The sequence below is a fragment of the Dermacentor andersoni genome, chromosome 2 (assembly GCF_023375885.2).
Source record: "Dermacentor andersoni chromosome 2, qqDerAnde1_hic_scaffold, whole genome shotgun sequence".
Taxonomy (NCBI): domain Eukaryota; kingdom Metazoa; phylum Arthropoda; class Arachnida; order Ixodida; family Ixodidae; genus Dermacentor; species Dermacentor andersoni.
The window spans coordinates 108,527,853-108,533,668 of NC_092815.1; the positions used below are offsets into that span (position 1 = coordinate 108,527,853).

Here is a 5,816-nt window from a genome sequence, read left to right on the forward strand (position 1 = left end):
GCTATCCACAAGACTCGCCTCACAAAAGAACTTTTCCGACATATTTCGGTGCAAGTCGGCGCGCAATATTTCATCCTGCGTGCCAGCTATTGGTGTAATAAGCTGAGGTTAATACAGGTCGAGCTAAAGCTCTGCGATCAGCGAGTCTTAACTCAGAACAGCAATATACTGGTAACGACTTTGTTTTATTTTGCTGCTGTACTTCACGAATGTGTTCGGGACTCTTATAGATGTGATACGAATGCAGTGAATTGAAAGTGGCGTTTGTGGAAAGCATTCTATAACGGCACTGTTTGCAACACTCGCAAAAAGGACAGGAACTGTAAGACAAATTATGGTGCAGATAAGCGCACAATATTTCACCATAAGCGCGGCCGTTCTCAACTCCATTCCAGAGATTGGTGCAATAAGGTCGCATCAGTACACATCGAGCTAAAGCTCTTTCAATGGAGAGACTCTGTAAGAAGGAATGCTTTGTTGGGGCACCCGTACAAAAAAAATTATTGAGAAGGCATTGAAATATTGTTGGTCAATGTTGAGTTTTTTATTGAGGAATTATTGAGAGTATGTTGGAGAATTGTTGAGTTGAGTGTTGAGCACTCTTGAATATTGGCCACTGAAATCGAATTGAAACACCATTGGGTACCTCAATGTTGATTAATTGTTAAGTTACCATTGAAAGTCCATTGTGCTTAGACGGCCCGTTGTGTTCGTTTTGTTGAATGGTTGTTGAGTTACCATTGATTCTGCGTTGAACTAACGTTGTGGTAGTTCTGTTGACCGGTAGTTGAGTTATTATTGCCACAGCATTGAAAAGCATATTGTTGCACACTTGAGATGCCATTGAGATTTCAGAAGTCGCCATTGAAATATGATTGACGTTTCGTTGGGCTAGTGTATTTTTATTCATATATTGAAATTGCTTCGCTGTTCACACTCGCATGCCTGCTCGTAACTTTCCCAAACACAAACAAAATCAAAGGAGAGACTGATCAACTTGAAGTACCTTTATTTACACTAAAGATGCGTGCACGTGAAACATTAATACAGTACATAAGGCACCACTACATCGAACCTAGAGACATAGGCTAGTACCTACAGCACTCTAGCAGTGTAAATACATCTGAAAAAACCTATACATATGAATCCAATCAAAACGATCATTGTGCTCTTCACTTTCGACTTAAGTTTATGACTAGAAGGCAAAGCGACTCAAAAGACAGACCCTAAGCATACCCTTGTAACAACCAACTTTGAACACATGAACACTTGGAGCTGCTTGCATGTGAATACACAAGACATCTGAATATGTTACATTAAAATGTTGCGCACTCTAACACATCACAGGAAGAGCAACGGCTGACTGTGAGAAGGCAAAATAACCAAGTTGAAACAAATGACTTCACGTAAATATATACAACCTTTAGCACACGTCTTTCACCACGATTAAAATTTAATGAAGTACCAAAGTAGACTTGCCTGAGCTTTGTCTTCGAGATATATATTTTCATGCTGCCCAATTATTTTATAAAATAACATCACTCAACTTAGCTATTATTTGACGAGACATAATTTAGAAAGTTGTCGGGCATGATGAACACCTGAATCGTGTTTCTGACAAGCCAGGATTGCTTTCTTCAGAAATAAACTTGTAAAGCTTTTGTGTAATGAAAGCAGCTTATCTCCCTGGCACAAGTCAAGAACAAACAGTACACCATTTGATTATGTTAATGTGGGGTACAGAAGAGTTCCTTAGTGACATTTCCTCAATTTAGTGAGCTCATTTTCAGGTAATCTTTCTGGACCTGCACAAAGCTAATTAAAGCACTTTTTGGGGCCTTTTTTCCTATACCCAGCAACTAAGTGCTACCTCAGTCAATAAAGAGATAAGGAAAGGCTAATAATACCTTGAACGATAAGAGAAAAAATAATTATTTAGCACAGAAAATTGGTAGTAACACATGGCTAACACAATTCCAAACAACCAAATAAATGGTCACCTGCACTTTCAGTATCAAGCACCCCAGAAATAGTCATAAAGTATGAGAAAAGGTTCCAATGACTCGACAGCCAGATTGCTGAGACAGTGAAAAACGCCAATAAATGCATATACGAAACACCAATTACCTCAATTTCGCAGATAAAATGTTATTAAAATAGCACCAGAATTTTGCTGCATAAAATACATAAAGGTTGCATAAAAATTGGGACAAAGCAGTAACTGAAAGACAGAGGGAGCTACAGCACCCATGTTGAAAAAGATTACAAGGAAAATGATATATATGCATATTTAAGTTTACACTTTTCGCTCCAACATATAGAAAAAGAACGCATGCACTTAGAGCATAAAAAAGTTCATGTGCCTGGAGAATGCAGCGCAGTACAAAGAAGCGTCACGAGAACCCAAAAGTAGATCTTACTACGAATGCCTGCAACCTACAATCAGGCATGTGCCATGTCATGCCTTGAATGGATGAAATTCATAAATCTTACACACAAAGGAAGTTACCATCACTCTTATTGGCTTCCTCAGGGGACTCCTTGAAATTGAACTAGAAAAATGTACTCAGTGTCAAAAACATTGAGAAGATAAGACCCTATAGCGTTCTTCCTGAAATAAACAGCGCAAATAACTTCATGTATCAATTCTATGGACACTTCGCCAATTCGGTGTACATTTATATTTCACAACCACCCAAACAGAGACGAGAAGGATGAATTAAGGTAGGAACACACATGAACGCTGACTCAAGTAGAAGTTTATTCGTGAAGACGAAGATTTTAAACACACTGGCCAACTTCACAAAGAAAAAGCCATGGATGCGCAGCATACACAGCCCGGCACAACAAAAAAGGACCTAAATACGTCCTGTAGAATAAACATGTGCGTCAAAACTAACAAAAACATGAAAACTGAAAGGTTTCTCCTGTAAGTGATATTAACGAGAAGTACTGCAGCAACTCTTTCCCACTAATGGTCACAGAAATCTTGCTTATGAATATTTCTTCGTGATCAATAAATAATGCTTCCATAAGTCCTCTTGTGTTCTGGTCTTTGTGATGAAACAATCGTTCTTTCTGCTCTATACCGCAACACCAGAGGAGTTCCAGAAGCAATACTTATTGATCACAAACGAAACAATTGCATAACCAAGTTATCTGTTGCCGTTAGTGGGGAAAAAGTTGTTCTCAAAACAGTATTTCCCGTTGGGTAGTATCACTTATCAGACAAATCTTTCGCTTTTTCAATAGATTTGACCGATAGTTCTCGTTTTTCACGCACGTTTATTCTACATGACATGGCTTCATATTTTTTTCTTGTCGCACGTGGCTGTTTCTGCCACGCATGCACGGATTTTTACCTTTGCCAAGTTGACCAGTGTGTTTAATACCTTTGTCATCAAAAGCAAACTTTTAGTAGAGCTTGCGCTCGTGTGTGCTCCTACCTATTTCGTCGTCCGCCTCTGTTCGTGCTGCTGTTTACAGTACCCACGTATCACTTGGTTAGGCTGGTAAACATTCTCACAAACAAAAGTAAATGCCTCCCCTCAAAAGGTAGCCCATCCTTTACTACTAAACGCCAGAGCAAATCGAAAGTAAGCCTTCACAGCGTCCATGCGGCAGCTAGTACACCACAGAGCAACACAAAAGATAGTTGAAAATCCCGCTTGATGGAGAGTGGCAACAGAGATGCGAGCTTGCTAGTGAATCAGCCACATATCAACGGGTGTCTCTTGCACGACGCCAAGGTGCTTTTGGCGTAGAACACTTTAGCATCTGGGAATTTACTGCATACGTAACCTGTGAGAAGGGAATGTGGACAGAAAATGATATTGCGCGGATTAAGAATCTGCCACACACTGCACATACCTACGCACGAAATAGAACTACACACTATACTGGCAAGTGAAAATTTGCGACTCTTTACGAGTGCCGTCGAGAAAATGAAGGAATGGGTTGCTACAGTAAATGTTAGCTAAAACACGCACAGCGATGTTTCACAGTGTCCCGGCTCTCTCGCAGAACCAAAGACCACGCGACAGTGCATAGCCCATACCAAACAGATATCGAATCTTTGGGCAGAAGTCCAGTAGAAGGAATGACCTAAACATACGCCGAGAGCGATGCGAGCGTGAGCGTGCCTGTACGAGTGAGAACACGTACCGCTTCTTTGAAGCTAGCCGCTCCGGCGTGGCTCCGATCATCCCGCGCGATTTGTGTGCAGAACGTCGCGTACACGCCTTTGCGCGTTTTGCGCGGCAGCGTCCGCGCAGTGAGCTAGCTTCATGCACGCGTCATTCTTCACCGCGAAAACGGTGCTCGAGTGCGACGCTTAGCTCGAGGCGACAACGCGCCGATTGGCGCTCCTTTCGCTTCTGGAAACAACGCACATTCGGATCGGTCCAACTCTCAAAGGGGCAGCAGAGAACGGTGGCATGTTTCGGTTATCGCTTATTAAAATTGTACAGTACGCCTTCAACGGCAACCCGCCGCGCTAGATAAAGATGCTTACTGCGGTAGTTTTGGCGGTGATAGACGATAAGGTGAGCCCGTCGGCGGCTGTTCTTTGACCACGTCACCACACCTCCGTTCATTTGCGCTGTGTATCCGTGTACAGTCACCGCGCGGAAGCTGTGACTAATCGGTTGGCCGTTCTCCGCAAATCCCAGAGAGGCGAAATATATTTCGCGGTGCGCCGCATCATTAGCCGCAACCTAAATCGAGGCGCGCTAACCGCTACGGCACAAAAGGTGATCACACTAACCGTATGGTATACGATGAGCCACTTCGGAAAAAAAAATAATTCTGATGTTCCACGTGCCAAACCAACGATCTGATTATGAGGCACGTCGTAGTTGGGGACTCCGTATTAATTTTGACTTCCTGGAAATTTTTACGTGCATACAGTGCACAATGCACGAGCGTTTTTGCATTCCGCTCCTTTGGAATGCGGCCGCTGCAGGGATCGTATCCACGACCTCGAGCCCCAAATTGCCACGGAGGCCGCCATAGTTACGAAATGCGTAAGCGTGAAGTGCAACACTGCCTTCCGGTACGAGTGTGGTACAAGCGTAGCACAGCTGCACACCTGCTGCACGAATATTTGTCGCGGTTCTTCTTAACTCGTAGTGCCTGCCTAAATACCTTGAAAAGCAGCGCGCCTCTCACGTAACGAAACGCGATAACAAGCGCTTAGACGGCATACGTGAGCCCCCATGAAAGATGACGTGGCCACTGTAGAAAATTATCACTGCGCAGAGAAGCCGATCCTTATGTTCCAATTGTGTTCTCTCATACAAATGAAGGAAACGTTATTAGACAGGAACAAATGAAGCAATGCAATTTTACGCACATGGGGCGCCGCTGCCTCTTCGCCTACCATTGTTTCAAACGAAGTGACGGCGGCAGCGAGTTAGTATCGCGCGCATTTGCTCCGGGGCATGCGGTTTGCTTCAAGAAAGTGAACGGTGCGCTTAACATGTCACGCTCGTCAATGTCAAAATAGAAAAGAAGGCTACGTGCCCAAGAATACGAGATTACTTACCTATCTTCAGAAGTGCGGCTGCGACTGTTTCGGGGTGCCTTCTCTCCAAGAGGCATCATGGCCTCTGCCGCGCAACTCATCAAAACCGTCAGGCTCGCACATCAGTAGAAGACTAGTTGTTGGGTGAGCCAACCACTTCACCGGATAAACGTCCCACTTATCGTCGTTAAAGCATTTCACTAAAATGTGCGTCATGATGTCCGAAAAGAAAATACTTTCATCAAGAAGCACGAGGCGTGAACCACCGCACAACTGCAACCGAATAACTGAG

The 5,816-nt window shown here is 43.5% G+C and overlaps 1 long non-coding RNA gene across 1 annotated transcript; it reads right to left on the bottom strand.

Moving 5' to 3' along the window:
• Positions 1–992: 992 nt before the first annotated feature.
• LOC129387585 (uncharacterized) lies at positions 993–5,816 on the bottom strand. Its single transcript, XR_008614726.1, has 2 exons — positions 5,546–5,816; positions 993–3,801 (listed from the first exon to the last, which is right to left on the bottom strand). It is a non-coding gene; the product is annotated as an uncharacterized lncRNA (long non-coding RNA).